This window comes from Heterodontus francisci, chromosome 18, assembly GCF_036365525.1.
Source record: "Heterodontus francisci isolate sHetFra1 chromosome 18, sHetFra1.hap1, whole genome shotgun sequence".
In the NCBI taxonomy this organism is placed as follows: Eukaryota; Metazoa; Chordata; class Chondrichthyes; order Heterodontiformes; family Heterodontidae; genus Heterodontus; species Heterodontus francisci.
The window spans coordinates 10705390-10722528 of NC_090388.1; the positions used below are offsets into that span (position 1 = coordinate 10705390).

Consider the following 17139-nt stretch of genomic DNA (forward strand, 5'->3'; position numbering starts at 1 on the left):
AGATCAGGTTGGCACTGATTAACTCTGATACATTTCCTGGCTCCATTTGGGAGCAGAAGCACGAATGAACACAGTTATTGTTCTGATAACTGAGTGTGTGCCTGTGTTTATCAAAAAGAATAGTCACAAAAAGGCAAGGACATTGTTAACTCCTGCCTTTCTCAAACTACTGAGGTGTTTGATACACAATCTACATCAGCATCCACTCATGTGATTCCCACTTAAATAATGAAAAAACAAAAAGGTTTGATTTATTTGAATTTAAAAAATGTTGATTAAAAACAGCTAGCTTGAAATTACTGCCATTGGGGATGAATGTTTGTTGCTCACATCTTATACGGACTCCAGTTTATTTAGGGAAGACCTGGAGCCTAACAACTACCGTGAGGGCACTGCATCAGCAGCAGATTCAGACTTTGCAAGATACTTAAGCTACCAACTGAACAAGTAGGATCAAACTCCTCTAACTGTTTTCACTGCCAGTTTTTTTCAACATATTCTCGAGCTGATTACCAAACTAAAGGGATTTCTTAACAGTGTTACTGAAGATAATAAACGGTTTGTTCACACATTGTCCAATTCTGTCCACATTTGCTGCACATCTTGGAGATGTGCCGAGTTACCAGTCATGCTAAACAGCAGAATGATAAATGTAGAACTGACCAAGAATCTTTTCAGTTTGATACAAAGAAAAATGATTAAAGTATGCAATAACGATACATTCAAGAACAACTTTTAGACACGTTATTCCAAACAGATAACCAGTTTTCACAAAATTAGTTTTCTGCACAATGTCCCTGTCCTTAACAACTTTGAAATTGGCAGTGCTCTGTAACTAGCTATGTAACTAAATCCCAACTAGCTATACAATGTAAATTAACATTGTAACAAGTTATACAACGTAACTTATTGTTGTAACTAGTTATATGGTGTAGTTAAACACTGACCTAGTTCTACAATGTAACTGAACAATGTAACTGGATATATAATGTAACTATTTAAAAGTGTAATTCCAAAAAGACACCCAGGTGCCCAATAAACCTGTATGGTAAAATATAAAAGCGACACTCTTGCGAATATCTGTGTGACACTTACAAACTGCAGACAGCTTTCACTGTACCAAGACTGTTTACAAATTCAACCCTGGACTGTTCTCATATTGCTTTAACTGCTTGAGTATTAGTTATCATACTGTTGAATATGTAAATAGTTTAGTATACATCACCACAGGAAGTGATGTAAGCCAGCATATGATATAACAGTTAGAGCAGTTAGTCAACAGTAAGCATGTGTATTTACAGCACTCCTGTAAGTCTGTTATTTTGTAATAAAGAACGCTTACCATTCCATCTCAGATTGTTTGGTACATTTGTGTTGAGAAACCAATAACACAACATGGACCCCAGCCTGTTGCAAAGCTGCTGTATCCGGAACTTTCAATGAGTCGGGATCACTGGCACTTTCCCTTATAGCTCGCCTCCTTTCTGCTCCCAAATTTTCAGGAGGTCAGTGTACGCCGGTCAGTGCGAGACAGCAGTGGGTTTTGTGGAATGGGGAACTCTACCCAGAATCCCATGCCTTTGGGATTGAACATTCGCACAGCTTGATCCCAGGGGTTAAAGAGTTTCTCTAGTCGCCATGGATGCTGGGTAAAAAAAAACTCCCCTGTCTATAGAGAATTTTTACAGTACGGACAATGACCATTTTGAAAATAAGGAGATCTGAGAAAAAAAGGACAAGTGAGGCCACTCTACATGTTTCAATGCATTTTGTTACCAATGTGGGAGGTGGGCTGAATGACCTCCTCCTGTCTCATTATGACTCTCTGACTTTGCCCATTCCTTGTGTCCTTACCTTTCACAACTGAGCTTGGCAATGGGCCCTTTGCTATTTCCCTAACATCTGTTTTACAAATGGCATAGTCAGAGGCAACAGTTACAGTTTGCAATATGGAGAGAGATACCGTTACATTGTGGTAGGCTTGCGAATATACATCACAGCGCTCTCTACAGAACATCACGCACAAACTGAAAGGCTTTCTTGCTGGTGCTACGGTCAGTAAACTGTTGGCTAATCCTCAGCTTTTCTCCTTTCCAATTATGCCATCATCCTTCTCCCTTTATCCTCGCTGTGTTGAAGCCAACACAGTGAACTCAGCACACCATCTGTTACTCAAACTCATTCTGTCCCAGCACCTCAAACTGGGCACTCTATACTGTCGTATTATCTCTTTCTAGACTAATACAAACAAAGCTGAAGGACAGGCATAAAGGTTTAGGATGAAGAGCTTTATTGGAAACTTGCTGTTGCTTCAGTTTACCCATGCTAACAGACTGTGTAAGAGTACTGTAACATGTGATATTGCATCATTTTCTGTGATGACATACCAGCATAAACATATTTAAATTATTATATTTAACACACTAACAAATAACCTATCACAACATCCCCTTCCCTTAAATGATGGCCCCATATAGTAGAACATTAATATGTACATAAATAAGTAACCCTCATGAGATACAGAAAATTTAATAACTATAACACTATATGCATAAAACATTTGGAACACTCCTCTTCAAGGTGTTGTCTACTTTTGGAACCATACTGGTGGTCAGCTGACTTGACCAGACCTTGTGACAATGACAGGTGGGTGTGTTATCAAACTGTCCATTCTTTCCTCCTGAAGACTGTGTTTGGGAGGATTGTCCTTAGTTGTCAGTATGTTGCTTGTTGTCTCCTTTGTCTTCAAAACATATGCAGATACACATAGGCGGTGCAGAGTCCCAAGGTGAGATCGATTCCTTCATAGCATCACACCATTTGGTGTTGTCACCTCATACGAATGCGTGGTCCTTTTGCACACCTTGGACACTTCTGCTGGGATCCATGTCTGTTCTTGTGGGTGAAGGAGCCTCACCTTCTGGCCAACGTATAATGGCGGTAATTCTGCACCTGCATGCAGGTCACGCGTGTCTTTTATCTTGTCTTGTTTCTGACGTAACCAGTCTGTGATCAAGGACGACTTGATGAGATGATAGCTTAGTAGTGTGGTTCTCACTGGTCGACCAAACATAATCTCAGCAGGTGATGGCATTGCATGAAGATGCAATAACACAACTTGGATATCTTGCCTGGTTAATGAACAATTTTTTTTTAAATCAGCAATTTGACTGTCCTGACCACATGTTCCGCCATCCCATTTGAAAGATGATATCTGGGTGACGACATGACGTGGTTGATGGACCATCGTTCACACATATCCTGGAATGATTTTCCAGTGTATTGTGCGTCTTTGTCAGACACCACTGCTACTGAGGCACCAAAAAGGCTAAAGATGGCACTAACAGTCTTGCCACTGCTGTACTCAACGTGTCCCGAACCTTCTGCACAGTGGGAAATTTGGGGTGATAATCAGTCACTAGCAGCTAATCTTCTCTGCCCACAGAGCACAGATCAGTTGCTATCTTGATCCATGGCGATGATGGTATGTCATGCAGTTGGACAGGCTCTTTTTGTTGATTAGCCTGGTGTTCCTTACATGCATCACAAGATCTCACCATCTGGTCAACATCCTTGCTGATGTCGGGCCAGAACACTAACTTGTAAGCGAGTCATCTCGTTCTTTCTATTCCTATATATCCTTGGTGGAGCTGTCCAAGTATGTCAGACTGAAGTGTCACTGGAATGAATACTTGGCGTCTTTTGAATAGAACTTCATTTGATATACTGATTTTGTCTCTATATGGCCAATATGTTCTTAGATCCATAGGGATCCCCTGAATGGTCTCGGACCAACCCTCTACAATGATTTGCCATAGAGCTCAGAGTTTATAGTCTTAAGAAGTCTCCCTCTGGAGTTCCTCTCTCTTGTTTTAATGAAGCACAGGAGATCTACATTGTGGACATCCTCCAAGCTTGCACAGACTTTGTCCACCTGGAAGTCGAGTGGTGTGTATGGTGCCTTCCCAGGGTTGGGCACTCTACTTAGAGTGTCCGATAGGATCATCTGACTACCGTGTTTGTATCTGACATCATTGTTGTAGCCCTGGATCTTGATGAGTAACCTCTGGAGTTGAGGAGGGGCACGGGTGAGGTTTTCTCTCCAGCAGCTTATGTCTTGACCATGAACTCTTTTCTGAATAAGTATGTGTGGAACCGGTTAATCTCAAAGACTAGAGTGAGGGTTTCTCATTCGATATTGGAGTCATTTGCTTTGGCTGGCGACAGACATTTTGAACCAAATGCAACAAGCTTGTCCACTTGAGGAAGACATGCACTGAAACTTTTCTGTGATGTGTCCATAATGTTGTTACCTTCCGAGGGTCATAGCCTTTTCTTTTTATTCATTCATAGGATGTGGGCGTTGTTGGCAAGGTCAGCATTTATTGCCCATCCCCAACTGTCCTCGAGAAGGTGATGGTGAGCTGCCATCTTGAACTGCTGCTGTCCACGCGGTATAGGCATACCCACAATGCCGTTTGGAAGGGAGTTCCAGGATTTTGACCCAGCGACAGTGAAGGAACAGTGATATAGTTCCAAGTCAGGATGGTGTGTGGCTTGGAGGGGAACTTGCAGGTGGTGGTGTTCCCACCAGTGCTTGTTTCAACGCACTGAACCCATGTTGGTGATTGTCTTGCTGTAGGAATGGCGTGTCTTTCTTCAACAATTCTCTTAATGGAGATGCCTTCTCTGAGAAACTCCGTATGTCTGCCATAAGCTTCACGCATGTGGGTTGAACCACAGGCTGCATGCCTCGTGGGACATGTCCTTGAGGTCATGGAAAGGTTAGAGTGTTGCCACTTGCACCTGTGTCAATCTTCACTCTCAGCCGATGCTGTCCAGCCTCACTGGGGCAGACAATCTGCAGTGTTGCGACAGCTTCCATTTTATTAATGGAATAGACCTGTTCCGCTAGGGTGATCGTGCACAATAGCAGTTCACCTGTAGTGCTTTCTCCTCAATCCACCTCATCCATTTTGGTTCCCCCATTTCATGAATGGGTCTATGCTTTTGGCAATGCCTGGAAGTATCACGCCTCTCTTCGCCTCAGGGTGGCGTACTTCTGCGGTTTGAGCACTGCTTGCTCTGGCTTCTCCCAGTGTTCCTGCTGCTGGTCCTACTGCAAAGTGTGGACCAGTATCCTCTAAGCCCGCATGCTTTGCACGTGTCTGCGTATGCTGCATGTGTTGGTGGGAGAGCCTGCAGTTACTGCATGCCTTGTTCTGCCTAGGTGCCTTGAATATTGTACCAACAGGCATTTCGGACCCTAAGGCTTGCAAACACTGTCTCCCTGTGATAATTGCCTCATATCTGTGTCCGTCCTGTAGCATACCCTCAACGCCATGTCCCTTCTGCTTTTCCAGGAGGTCTTTCTGGAACGTCTCAATGGGAGAGGAGGTGATCACCAACTCCATAATCCTTTGAGAGTTCAGTATCAGAGACGTTGCATTCTTTTGCTTTCTCTCTGCATTGGTTAACAAAGTCGTCCGAGCTCTCTTTGGCTTTCTATCTATACCACATCAGTTCAAGGTGAAATTAACTTTAATCTTAAACTGACTTTCGAATGTCGCCCATAGCTTTGATGGATCATTCTGATCAGTATCAGATAAGCCAGAGGTATTGATCCTGCACACACCTTCGTTTCCAATGGCGATTTTTATCGCCCGTTCCTCCGCATCCACCACCTCATGTTTGAGGAAACATAGATCATTCCTCGGTTTAAACAATTTGATTCACTTGGGATATCAGGTGCTTTCCAGTCCGCCTCTGGAAATCTGGCTCCATTGCCTTAGGCTTCTACCCTTTTCTCCCCGAGGGAGAAATCTTGCTTTAAAAGTTATAGCAAGCTGCGATGTCTGCAGAGCTGAGCTGTGCTGCTACAGCGCAGGCTGGAGAGCTTGTAAGTGGGAGGGGCCCTGGCGTCGGGGTTGGCGTGTGAGTGAGGCGATGGCGGGAAGGGATCCGCACCAAAACACTGATCTCTGTGGCTGAAACTACCAATAATTTTCTTGCCGGTTCAGGGTAAAACAGGAGGTGCACCCAAATCACCTTTAATCTCTGAGAGCTGTGATCCAGTCGTAGCATTTCAGGTAGGGCTTCTGACTTGAATTTTTATTTTCAGATGCTGATCAATGCTGTCGACTCACTACCACTGCCACCATATCGTATTATCTCTTTCTAGACTAATACAAACAAAGCTAAGGGCGGGCATAAAGGTTTAGATCGCAGAGCTTTATTGCAGACTTCTACCTTCAGTTTACACGTGCTAACAGACTGTGCAAGAGAACTGAATCACATGATATTGCATCACTTCCTGTGATGACACACATACTAGCATAAATATATATTTAAAATACTAACAAATACACTGTCACAACACTTACCTCCCTCAACTTTCTCTTTTCCCTACAATCCGCAGAGTCACCTAATCACTTATTCCTCATTCATCCCACGACCTCTCCTGCTCTTTCTCCCCTTGGTGATGTCTCAGACCAAAACTGTGAACATTACCTCATTCTGTTCAGCTATCTTTTCATTCCTTCTGTTCATAAGCTTTTTAAAAAACAAAATCTGATCTTTTTAGCTCATGCTGAATGTCTTAGATTTTCTTTCTCACTTCTGTTGCTCATATTTTATGACAAGGAAGGGTATGAAGGGGTAAATTAGTTATGCCGAAGGACCATCGTCAATCCTTATCCAAATATTTTGTACGTGGAAAATAAACAATAATGTTTGCAATAACTTGCAAGACTAAGGCAGGTTTTTAACTTAGCTATTTATCAAAAATTTGAGATAATTGAACCATGAGTCAGAACAGATCCTATCTGCCTGTGCTTATACACAATAACCTGCAAGAAAATTCTGAGACTCAAATCCATTCAGTGATAAACACAAACTCTCTTCAACAGAAGCACTGCACACAGTTCCCAGCTCAGGGAGATACAATGTCAGGTTTCAGCAGAGAAACTCATGCTTTGCAGAGTGGGAACTTCCCCAGAAATTGCTCAACTGCCTCAGTTAGATGTGGATGAATGATTACCTCTGGTCTGGGCATATTTTGGACAAGGTCTGTTGATTTCCTGCACTTCACCTGACTGCAAGAGAACTACACTGACAAAATCAGCGAGCATTCCTGCTCCCCACACTCAGACATGCCTGGTACCTCAGACAGTGAAGATCAAATTGCAGGTTGGTCCCCATAGAATTTGCATCGCTCTTTCACAATTACTTTGGTTTTGGCTGTCTCTGCTCGCACTTTTCATGGAAGGTAAACATGTTTGCCTTCCAACTGTCAACTGCAGCTGTATGTATTTAACAGCACAGCTTCCCCCCCCCCCCCAAACGCAGAGCAGAAAATAGTAATCCTAATGTCACTGCCATTACTCTGGCTGACATCACCACGTAAGGGTCCAGCTTGGGGTCCTCTGAAACCCGTCACCATCTCACCAATTGACTGCAAACAACAACTTATATTTATATAGCAACCCTTAATGTAATAAAACATCCCAAAGTGCTTTTCAGGAGCATCATAAAACAAAGTATGACACCGAGCCACATATGAAGATATCAGGTCAGATGACCAAAAGCTTGATCAAAGAGGCAGGTTTTAAAGGAGTATCTTCCAGGAGGAAAGCGAGGTGGAGAGGCAGAGGGACATAGGGAAAGAATTCCAGAGCTTAGGGCCTAGGCAACTGAAGGCTTGGCCAATGGCGGAGCGATTAAATCAGGATGCATAGGAGGCCAGAATTAGTGGAGCGTAGAGATCTCAGAGGATTGTGGGGCTGGAGGAGGTTACAGAAATGGGGAGGGGTGAGGCCATGGTAGGATTTAAAACAGGGATGAGAATTTTAAAATCAAGATGTTACTTATCCAGGAGCCAATGTAAGTCACAGGGGTCACAGGGGTGATAGTGGAACGGGACTTGTTGCAAGTTTAAGACATGGGCAGCAGAGCTTTGGCTGACCTCAGTTTGCAGAGAGCAGAATGTGGGAGACCAGCCAGGAGTGCGTAGGAATAGTCAAGAGGTAACAAAGGCACGGATGAGGGTTGCAGCAGCAAATGAGCTGAGACAGGGGTGAAGTTTTGGAGGTGGAAATGGGCTGGTTTCAAACTAATACATTTAGCATAGAAATTATCACTGGAAGAACGAAGAGGGAAGTGGGGCAGGAAGTTTTTCACCCAGAGGGTAATTAGAACAGGGAATGATTCACCACGAGGGGCAACTGAAGCAGAGACAGGAACATCATTTAAAAGGGGAACTGGAAAAGGATTTGAAAACCACAAATGTAGAAAGGGGTCAGGACAATGAAATGGGATGAGAGTCAAGACCTACAGTTGGAGAACTAGCAGCAGCACAGGCATGATGGAATACATATGTTTGTGCTGTAGTTCCTATGATTCTGGAGAATAGATTTTAACATATTGAATATACCAACAAACAGTGTGATCTGTAAAACTATTTTCACGACATGTTTATAAATGCAGGAAGTGACTTCAAGCTTTTTTTTATTTGTTTCATGGGATGTGGGCGTCACTGGCCAGGCCAGCATTTATTGCCCATCCCTAATTGCCCTTGAGAAGGTGGTGGTGAGCTGCCTTCTTGAACCGCTGCAGTCCATGTGGGGTAGGTACACCCACAGTACTGTTAGGGAGGTCCCTTCTTTGGCCTCCTTATCTCGAGAGACAATGGGTAAGCGCCTGGAGGTGGTCAGTGGTTTGTGGAGCAGCGCCTGGAGTGGCTATAAAGGCCAATTCTAGAGTGACAGGCTCTTCCACAGGTGCTGCAGAAAAATTAGTTTGTCGGGGCTGTTACACAGTTGGCTCTCCCCTTGCGCTTCTGTCTTTTTTCCTGCCAACTGCTAAGTCTCTTTGACTTGCCACACTTTAGCCCCGCCTTTATGGCTGCCCGCCAGTTGCAAGTAGTTGCAGGATTTTGACCCAACGATGGTGAAGGAATGGCCATATATTTCCAAGTCAAGATGGTGTGTGGCTTGGAGGGGAACTTGCAGGTTGTGGTGTTCCTATGCGACTGCTGCCCTTGTCCTTCTAGGCAGATGAGGTTGCGGATTTGGAAGGTGCTATCAAAGGAGCCTTGGTGAGTTGCTGCAGTGCATCTTGTATATGGTACACACTGCTGCCACTGTGCATCAGTGGTGGAGGAAGTAAATGTTTAAGGTTGTGGATGGGGTGCCGATCAAGCCGGCTGCTTTGTCCTGGATGGTGTCAAGCTTCATGAGTGTTGTTAGAGCTGCACCCATCCAGACAAGTGGAAAGAATTCCATCACATTCCTGACTTGTGCCTCGTAGATGGTGGACAGGCAATGGAGAGACAGGAGGTGAGTTACTCGCCACAGAGTTCTCAGCCTCTGACCTGCTCTTATAGCCACAGTACTCACTGGCTGGTCCAGTTCAGGTTCTGGTCAATGGTAAACCCCAGGATGATAATGGTGGGGGAATTCAGTGATAGTAATGTCGTTGAATGTCAAGGGGAGATGGTTAGATTCTCTTTTGTTGGAGATGGTCATTGCCTGGCACTTGTGCAATGCGAATGTTACTTGCCACTTATCAGCTCAAGCCTGAATTTTGTCCAGGTCTTGCTGCATGTGGACACGGACTGCTTCAGTATCTGAGGAGTTACAAATGGTACTGAACACTGTCGAATCATCAACGAACATCCCCACTTCTGACCTTATGATGGAGGGAAGGTCATTGATGAAGCAGCTGAAGATGGTTGGGCCTAGGACACTATCCTGAGGAACTCCTGCAGCGATCGCTCAGGGCTGAGATGGTTGACCTCTAACACCCACAACCATCTTCTTTTGTACTACATATGACTCCAAACAGCGGAGTGTTTTCCCCTTGATTGATTATGTGCTGAATTATTTTCAGTTACTTCACTGCACTAAATTTATTTTATAGTTTCATCTTTGCAAAGTATAATATTTGAATCCAGATCTCATAACTTGCAATATGAATGGCGTCATTTAATATAGAAATTATTACAGCAAAAAGCATCAGGGATAACACACAATGCATTCAGGCAGAATATTATTGCTCTTTATTCTCCAGCTGTTCTCACTTCCACCCCAATGTACAAGTCAAGGTTACATTTTGTTTAATTGTTCCTCATTTCAACTGACTGGTAGCAGGAAAAAATAACCGATTTGCCTTTATATAGCACCTTTCACATCCTCAGGACATCTCAAAGCGCTTTACAGCCTATGATTTACTTTCAAGGTGCAATCACTGCTGTAATTTATGAAACATGCCAGAAAATTTTCACACAGCAAGATCCCACAAATGTTTTTATTCATTCATGGGATATGGGTGTCGCTGGCTATGCCAGCATTTACGGCCCATCCCCAATTACCCTTGAGAAGGTGGTGGTGAGCTGCTTTCATGAACTGTTGCAATCCATGTGGGGTAGGTACACCCACAGTGCTGTTAGGAAGGGAGTTCCAGGATTTTGAACCAGCGACAGTGAAGGAACGGGTGATATAGTTCCAAGTCAGGATGGTGTGTAGCAATGATATAAAGACCAGATAATCTATTTTGTTTAGTGATGTTGGCTGAAGGATAATTATTGAGCAGAACACCAGGGTGAACTCCCCTACTCTTCTTTGAATAATACCATGGGATCACATGCATCCATTTGAAGGGCAGGTGGGCCCTTGGTTTAACATCTCATCCAAAAGACGACAACTCTAACAGAGACAGTAGAGTGAAAGCTGCACTCTGATGGCGCAGCACTCCCTCAGCGCTGATCCTCCAACAGCATGGCACTCCCTCAGTGCTGTCCCTCCGATGGTGTGGTGCTCCCTCAGCCCTGCCCCTCCAACAGCATGGCACTCCCTCAGTGCTGCCCCTCTGACAGCACAGCAGTGCTTCAATATCCCCACCTAACAACACACTGTGGGAGTACCTTTACCACAAGGACTGCAGCGGGTCAAGTTGAAGGCTCACCACCACCTTCTCAAGGGACAACTAGATATGGACGAGAACGGGGCCCTGGCTATTATGTAGCCTTGATTGTGGAGTGTCATAATGACAAATATTTTCACCTCTTAGGCAGTGAACACAGATTCACTGTGTTGGGTGGAGCAAAGTGGTATTCCCAAAATAGATGCAACTTGCCACTGAATATCACTGGGCCCACAGTTTATCCTCTTGTAAATACACTGTTTCCATTAAACAAACAAAGGAAAGTAAACACAGCAAAAATAGGGAAACAAACAATTCCAATCTGTGTCATTGTGAAAAGAAACACGAGAATGTGTACACAAGGTACTGAGGGCCAGGCAAAGTACAACCATTTCATATTGGTTACACAGTAACTGCAGAGCCCACTGACCCTTCCATGAGACATTCAGCTATATCAGTCCTTATACTAAGCTCCTGATACTTTATAACTTCCCTCTATCATCACCAATTACAATAGTGAATAGGAACAGGAGGAGGCCATACAGTCCCTCAAGCCTGTTCCGCCTATCAGTGAGATCATGGCTGATCTGCGAACTAACTCCATGTACCAGACTTTGCCCCATATCCCTTAATACCTTTGACTAACAAAAATCTATCAATATCAGTTTTAAAATTAATAATTGATCCAGCAACAATTGCCATCTGAAAGAGTTCCAAACTTCTACCACCCTCTGCACAAAGAAATTTTCACTCCTGAAAGGTCTGGCTCTAATTTTTGAGACTGTACCTTTGGAGTGCAGGTATCATTCTGGTAAATCTACACTGCATTCCCTCCAAGGCCAATATATCCTTCCTAAGGTGTGGTGGCCAGAACTGCTCACAGTAACTCCAGGTGTGGTCTAACCAGGGCTTGGTATAGCTGAAGCATGACTTCTATCCCCTTGTATTCCAGTCCTTTTTGATTATTTTCTGTACCTGTTCATGACATTTTAATGATCTGTGTACCTGAACCCCCAAGTCTCTCTGGACTTCCACTGCTTCCAGCTTTTCACCATTTAGAAAATGCCATGTTCTATATTTCTTATGCCTAAAGTGGATGACCTCACATTTGCCATTTTTGCCCATTCATTTAATATCAAGACCTCTATACTTTTACGCTTCTATCTACACTGCTTACAATACCATCTACCTTTTTGTGTCATTGGCAAATTTGGATATGTGGCTTTCTATCCCATGATCTAAGTCACTGATGAATATGATGAAGAGTTGAGGCACCAACAAAGATCACTGCACAACACCACGAGTCACATTCTGCCAATTAGATTACCTGCCCATTTTGCCTACTCTCAGTCTCCTGCCGCTCAGTCAATTTCCTAACAAGGTCCATAATTTGCCTTCAATTCCATGAGCTTCAAATTTCCCCAACAGTCTCTCATGAGAAACTTTATCAAATGCTTTCTGGAAGTCCATCTAAATAACATCCATAGACATTCTCTTGTCTGCTGCTTTAGTCATCTCTTCAAACAATTCAATCAGGGTTGTCAGGCATGAACTACCCTTTACAAATCCATGCTATCTTCCACTGATCAGCTGAAAAATTTCAAGCTGTTCAATTACCCTATGCTTAAGTAGAGACTCCAGTAATTTCCTGACAACAGATGTTAATTTAACTGGTCTACTTTTCCCCGGTTTCTCTGTTACTTTTCTTAAATTGCCATGAGACATGCACAATTTTCCAATCTAAGGGAACAATTCCTGAATCAGGAGAAATTTGGAAGATTATAGTTAGAGCATCTGCAATGTTCTCACCTACTTCCTTAAAAAGCCTGGGATGGAAACTATCTGGTCCTGGGGATTTGTCACTCTTTAGTGTTATTAATTTCTCTGTTACTATTATTGTGGTTAATTTAATTTTGTTGAGTGTCTGATTCAATATCAATTTTATTGGATGTCTGGCATGCTGATCTCTTCCTCTACTGTAAATACTGATGCAAAGTAATTATTCAGCTTGTTCACCATTTCCTTATTTTCATAAAACATTACCATTATCAGTTTTCAAAGGGCCCATATTGCTCCCGACTGCCTTCTATTTTCCTCAGTTGATTTTGATGTGCCTTACAAGTTTCTTTTCATAACCTCTTTTTGCAGCTTTTACTATGTTTTGACACCCTTTGCTGGTCTTTGTATCTTTCCCATTTGACAAGATGTGTGCTATTTTTGGCATTTATGGATGCTGTTTCTCTTCATTTTATGTTGTTTTTTTTAATCTCTTTAGTTGTCCAGGGCTGTCTTTTTTGCCAAGTAGAACTCTTGCCCTTTATGCATATTATGTTAAATTCTTTCTTGAATGCCTCTCACTCATCGCCTGTTGCTTTATCCATCAACAGATTTGCCCAGTTAACTATGGACATAAACTGTCTTATACCATTGAAGTCAACCTTACCTAAATCTAGAATCTTAGTAGCTATTTCACATTTCTCCCTGTCAAACACTACATTGAACTCAATCAGATTATGATCACTATCACATAGCTGCTCATGCATCGTTAGGCTGTTAACTAAATCTGGCTCATTGCTAAATCTAATATGCCATAGCCCCATCTTGGTTCTATATATTGTTTCAGAAAACGATCCCAGAAACGCTCAAGAAATTCATAACTTTTCTGACATGTGCTAGTCTGCTTATCCCAAACTAGATAATAGTTAAAATCCCCCATTAAAACTACACTGCCTTTGCTACATGCTTGTCTCATCTCTGCATTGATATAAGGTACCACTTTACAACTACTACCAGGGGGCCTGTACACAACTGCCATTACAGTCTTCAATCCTTTATTCTACCCATAGCCTCACCACTGCCTGCTTACCTCCTGTTATATCACTAAGGCTACTTCTCCCTCTCTATCATTTTCCCTATCTTTCCTGTAAACCTTCTAATCTGGTACATTTAGTTCCCAGTCCTGACTGTCTTGTAGCTATATCTCAGCAATCTCATCTTGTACCCTCCAAGTTGAATTTGCGCCTGCAATTCATTCCGTTTGTTCCTTATACTCCATGTGTTTGTATAAAGAAAGCTTATTTGGGCCACACACCCTAACCTGTCCTTCTGCTCTAAGGTTTTATTTTCACATTTCTCTCTACTTGTTCAATTCCTTTACATCTTTTAGATTTCCCTTTACCTGTAGTGCCTAAAGCACAATTTCTGACTGTTAATTTACACTCTTCCCTTTCACTTGTTGTTGAGCTATTATTTATACTACCTTTTTTCCACCTGAGCCCTCCCCTCCATTGAGTAGTTTAAAGTCCTTGCGACCGTCCTAGTTATCCTTTCCACCAGTTTCCAGCCCAGATAAGGTAGAGCCCGTTCCAATGGCACAGTTCTTTCCTGTCCCAGTACTGGTGTCAGTGTCCCATGAAATGGAACTCCTCTTTCCCACACTACTCCTTCAGCCACATGTTCACCTCCCTAATCTGTTTATCCCGACACCAATTTGCATGTGGCTTGGGTAATAATCCAAAGATTATAATCCTTGAGGTCCTGTTCTTTAATTTAGCTCCTCATTCCTCCTACCCTCCAAACAGGGCCCCTTGCCTACTCTTCCCAATGTTTTTAGTCCCAACACTGATCACAATGACTGGATCCCCTACCCCCACCCTCTCCAACAGCCTTTCAAGCTGGCTTGAGATGTCTGTCACCCTGGCATCAGGAAGGCAACAAACCATCCGGGCCTCTCAATCCTGTTTACAAGGGATGCTACTGTCTCCCTAATTATTGAATCCCCTACAACTTCACATTAAGCTTCCTTTCGTCTTCCTCCTTCTCCGTTTGGCCATCTTTCTGCTCCAAGGCCATTGTCTGCATTCTGACAGGTACATTGTAACTGTGGAATAGGATCAGTTTCTGCGGATCCTCATGATCTCACTTGGTTTCCCCTTACTCTGAGCACCATTGGTCACACCAGCTCCGTTATGAACCTGTCCCTCCCTTCAAGGTGTGAGCGAAGTCTGGAGCTAACAGGCCAGATATTCCTCCCCATCCCTGATGTGTCAGAGTCTCTCCAACTCGCACTGCAGCTCAATGACTCCAAGCCAGAGAGATTCGAGATGGAGACAGAGACTGCAGATGTCCTCGCTCAGGACAGTCTCATTATCCACAAACTCTCACATACTGCAGTCCACACACACAACCCGCTCTGCCATGTCTGAGTCTAGATTATTTAGATACAGGTTTTAGTTTGTTGTAGGATTTTTTTCTTGCCATGTGAGCCGCATGGAAGATGGCAGGATCCCCAAAGACACATTGTACAGCGAGCTCGCCACTGGTATCAGACCCACCGGCCGTCCATGTCTCCACTTTAAAGATGTCTGCAAACGCGACATGAAGTCCTGTAACATTGATCACAAGTCGTGGGAGTCAGTTGCCAGCGTTCGCCAGAGCTGGCGGGCAGCCATAAAGGCGGGGCTAAAGTGTGGCGAGTCGAAGAGACTTAGCAGTTGGCAGGAAAAAAGACAGAGGCGCAAGGGGAGAGCCAACTGTGTAACAGCCCCGACAAACATATTTTTCTGCAGCACCTGTGGAACAGCCTGTCACTCTAGAATTGGCCTTTATAGCCACACACCACTGACCACCTCCAGGCGCGTATCCATTGTCTCTCGAGACAATGAGGCCAAAGAAAAGAAGGATTTTTTTCTACACACTAATTTGCATTAAGCAGCGGACAAAAATTTTAAACATTTACTGCCTCAAGCTGCCAATATAAGTATTGGAAGTTTAAGCAAAGCAGCCCCACCTTCCCCCTCTGCACTCTATCAAATTCTGCACACTGTTAAAGTTACGCTGTTTTCACAACCCACTCGATGAGTCGAAGATACTGTTTATTTTTGCAAAATTCGAGTCACACCCAAGTGACAACTGCTAACTCAGCTCCCAGTAATTAACACCCACAGCAGATTGACAATTAACTCACACTGCCCTGTTAACAAGTTCCCAGAAACTACCCAGCTTGCTTACATAATAAAAGCAGAAAATGATGGAAATATACAGCAGGTCAGACAGCATGTGTAGAGAGAGAAAGCCGAAACATTAACTCTCTTTCTCTCTCCGCAGATACTGTCAGATCTGCTGAGTAATTCCCAGCACTTTCTGCTTTTATTTCGGATTTCCAGCATCCGCAGCATTTTGCTTTGCCGAGCTTGCGGTTTCTTCTGTAACTTTTAAATCGGTAAGTCAAATTCTAAATGTCAAACTAAATTGCAGCTTGAAAAATACTTAGCAGGGAATTCCCACTTGCATCAAATTCCCGACTTTAGCACACTGTGTTAACCCTAATCACAACCACTCCGTGCGATCCATCAACACAGAAAATCACAGAAATGTAAAATAAAAACATTTTTGTTCAAACCCCCAGAAAATTGACTGTTGCAACAAGACACAGAGATTCAATCTTCAGCTTCTGAGCTGTTAATAAAAGACTCCATTTCATAACATTGTCACCTCTTAAAAGTAACTTAAAACTGGACTGTGCAGGAACGGAACATACAATTCCAGACCCTCCCGATCACTCTCTCTCTACTTACTTTCTTTCACACTTTCACTCACTCTCTCTCTCTACTTCTTTCTCTCTTTCACACATTCACTCACTTTCTCTCACTTTCTGCTTTTCTTTTTTACACACGCACACTTTCTCTCTCTCTCTCTCCTTTCTATTTAACAGTCTCCCTCTTTCTGTCTCTCTCCCACACTCTCTCCATTCCCGGTCCAGTGAACCGGAGTTACTCGGAGCGGCGCCGATCTCTCCCCAGGTTTGGAGCTCCTGTTCCCCGGGAGGAGTTGCTGATCTCCCCGGGGCTCTCACCTGGTGCCGGGGCTCCGCTGATTCCAGACTCCGGGCTCCGGTCACGGTAACTCGGCGCTATTTTTTTTTCCCTTTAGCTTCGCAGCGGCGGAAATGGGAAAGAAAAGGGGCGGCCGGAGCTGTCACAAGATCCGCTCTTGGAACAGGACCAGATTCCAGCAAGAGAACCGGATCCCAGCTCAATCCCAGCAACAGAACCGGATCCCAGCTCAATCTCAATAACAGAACCGGATCCCAGCTCAATCTCAATAACAGAACCGGATCCCAGCTCAATCCCAGCAACAGAATCGGATCCCAGCTCAATCTCAATAACAGAACCGGATCCCAGCTCAATCCCAGGGATAGAATCGGATCACAGCTCAATA

The 17139-nt window shown here is 43.7% G+C and overlaps 1 protein-coding gene across 3 annotated transcripts in view; it reads right to left on the reverse strand.

Moving 5' to 3' along the window:
• tspan9a (tetraspanin 9a) overlaps positions 1 to 16903 on the reverse strand; it is a 233536-nt gene extending 216633 nt beyond the window's left edge. For all 3 annotated transcript variants that reach the window (XM_068050232.1, XM_068050233.1, XM_068050234.1), the window contains exon 1: positions 16775 to 16903. The gene's annotated coding sequence lies outside the window, so the exon portion shown is untranslated. The remainder of the gene's footprint in view (positions 1 to 16774) is intronic.
• Between the last annotated feature and the right edge of the window lie 236 nt (positions 16904 to 17139).